The 2,830-nt window shown below is 36.0% G+C and overlaps 1 long non-coding RNA gene across 1 annotated transcript; it reads left to right on the plus strand.

The window, feature by feature from the left end:
* Positions 1-1,981: 1,981 nt before the first annotated feature.
* LOC133743583 (uncharacterized) lies at positions 1,982-2,570 on the plus strand. The gene is made up of 2 exons (XR_009863154.1): positions 1,982-2,270; positions 2,413-2,570. It is a non-coding gene; the product is annotated as an uncharacterized LOC133743583 (long non-coding RNA).
* The last annotated feature ends 260 nt before the right edge of the window (positions 2,571-2,830 follow it).

Below are 2,830 nucleotides of genomic sequence, written 5' to 3' on the forward strand. Positions count from 1 at the left end.
TGTAGAGAGTTGGTGAGCATGTTTACTTATTGAATTGTAATTCAGTTTAATTTGTAAACTCTCTGTAATGTAATATGTGGCTCTAAAGAACAAGTCAGAATTGACATTGTGAGCTCGATTTGTTTAGTTGCTTAATTTAAATGAAAAATTTTCTGAGTGTTTTCTTGTTCTTGTTGAGTTTTCACGTTTCGGATTTGGATTCCTTTATTCAAAATTCGGGGCGTGACAAAAACCATAGGAAAGAGTACCACTGTAACGCCCCAAACTGCAGCTCATCAGTTTAAGCACGTCACAGTACTGCGTCTCTAAGACATAAACTGAATATTCAGTTTACATCCTAAAAACCCGCAAGGAATTTTTGTTAAATAGTTTTTTTGTAAAATGCGTAGCGGAATGTCGAAATAGTTTTGAGGTGAAAGCTCTTTAAATCCTTGGTAGACTCGTTTGTCTAAAGTGATTTTGATTCATCACTAGCAATACAAGACTACAAGATGAAATAAGGATTATTCAACTTCTAGAATAATGACTTTCAGGAAATAAAGTTCAAGACTCAGTTCGGAACTTGATTTCTGATATGACTATTCACCAAAGGTATCTCCGCGCACCCTGCTCCATCTATCCATCCCATCACCAGTGCACAGTACCTGCATCCACACTATTGTAGGGGTGAGCTTTCATCCTCGCTGCTCATCGGGAAACAACTCGACTAGGTTTGAAAATAATATAGTATTGCTTTGTGGCCATAGTATAAAAACATACTCAAAACCATGTCATTTAAAGAGCGACAAACTTTAAAATATTTTCCTACTTGAAAATCAATGCATGTTACTCAAACAAATACAGGCGCACCAAATATTACCTGATGGCCGGTTCTGTGGTCGTGTACCCACTACACGACCTTACCTTACATATACTTTAAACCAGGTAAGCGTAGCGAGAGCGTCTGCTACCAAGCTACACACACGGAGTCGGGTCGTCATTACGATCGCGCACTGTCCGACCAGTGTAGCTAACCCTTTGGAGGTTAAGGGGATCGAACCCAAGGAAGTCAGTGCCACCTTTGGCTCTCAAGCCATCCCATCTCTCACGGTTTAGTTAGTATGCATTGCATTTTAACATAACCAAACCACATAAACTTAACATGCATCATTTTATAAAAAGCGTAATATAATAAAACCACTAATCAAGGAGGGTCCCGAAGCTTTTCTTCTAGTAAACCGAGAGTCACTAACCTTCCGTTCCTCGAGTGACTGGAGTCCTAATTTCTGAATAATGATTGTTAATAATTCGTCAAATTAATATTTAAAATCACGATGATTAACTAATCGTTCAACTAAGTTTTCCTGTTTTACCCAAGATTGACCGTCGTTTGACCAACTTTGACCAATTGCGACTAAATTCACAAATAGCTTTAATTATCGGACACTTCACTTGCGATTGGAATGTCAACCAATTTTCATGCCTTTATTTCCATTCCAAATTCCGTTCATGACCATTCCAATTTACTTAACGATTTCATTGCATAATAATCCCAATGAATTACCATGGACACCCATTTACTTTACTTTCACTTCCAACTAGGTTCGTTAACTTCTCTGTACAAACCTTGGCCTCCAGTTAAATATGGAATCCCACCAAAACTTACGGTAAGATCGACCTGTAAATGGACTGAATTTGGATTGGATCGACCTATATCCAAATCCGTTTACTTAAAAAAAAAGTTGATCCAAACCCGCTCCGTTAACCCTCCGGATCATTGATAGCTCGATCCAAATCTATATTTGTTGGATTAACGGATACCCGATCCGCTAATCCGACCCGTTTACAATTTCAAATATTTTAAAATTTTAAATAATAATATTAAATTTATATCATGATACCTCATAAGATATTAATAAAATATTAAAACAACATGAAAAGTATCACCAAAAGGTTTTCTTTGCTGGATGTATTTGCTATTGTATATTTGTTACTTGTCTTTTCAATTAGATTGATAATGAGTTTTGTTTTACTAGCTTTGAATGACATTTTGTGGGCTCTGTACCTGATGTTATACCCTATGAAAGATGAATAGAAAGTCTCAGTCAGCCTTTGATTTGTTTGAGTAGTGGAAATGGCATTATTTCTCGTATTCTATTTTTTCTTTTTAAATCAATTAATTGAATCCTATATATACATTGAATGTGCAGAAGTGGAGTGCTATTGCAGGAGCAGGACTATCTGGCTCTGATGATGTAGATTTGGACTATTCTAATCATAAAATTTCTGAGGTAATGTTTCCCTCTAATTATTTGTGTTCCGGGTTTCCAAGAAGCAATTTGTACGAAACAAGATAGCTCTTAAAGCATGTCAGTATCAACTTCTTTTTTGTCTAATGTATTTGGGCTGAAGCATTTTCGTCTCACTTTGCAGGCAACAAGAACCAATTATCAAAACTTTCCAGCTGTTTAGAGGATATAATTCTAGATAATGTTTTTAGCTTTTTTTTCTTTTTTCTTTCCATATCGAAATGGCTCCAATGGCCTTGATTTTTTCCATATTGAAAAGGCTCCAATGGCCTTGATTTCTAATTTTCTTGTTTCCAATGTAGTTTTTGTAAGTATATTGGTGAGCAAGGAGCCTCAAAAGCTAGCTAAAATAGAAAGGGAACATAAAACAGGCCTTAAAAAAAAAAAAAAAAAATATTATTAAATAAATTTTATTAAAAAAAAAACCGAACTGGACCTGACCGAACCGAACCGAACAGTCCGGTTCGGTTTTCAGTGTTGAAGTTTTAAAAATGTAAAACTGAACCGAAGTCTAGTTCGGTTCGGTTCTCGGTTCTGGCCTA

The sequence above is a fragment of the Rosa rugosa genome, chromosome 4 (assembly GCF_958449725.1).
Source record: "Rosa rugosa chromosome 4, drRosRugo1.1, whole genome shotgun sequence".
Classification (NCBI taxonomy): domain Eukaryota; kingdom Viridiplantae; phylum Streptophyta; class Magnoliopsida; order Rosales; family Rosaceae; genus Rosa; species Rosa rugosa.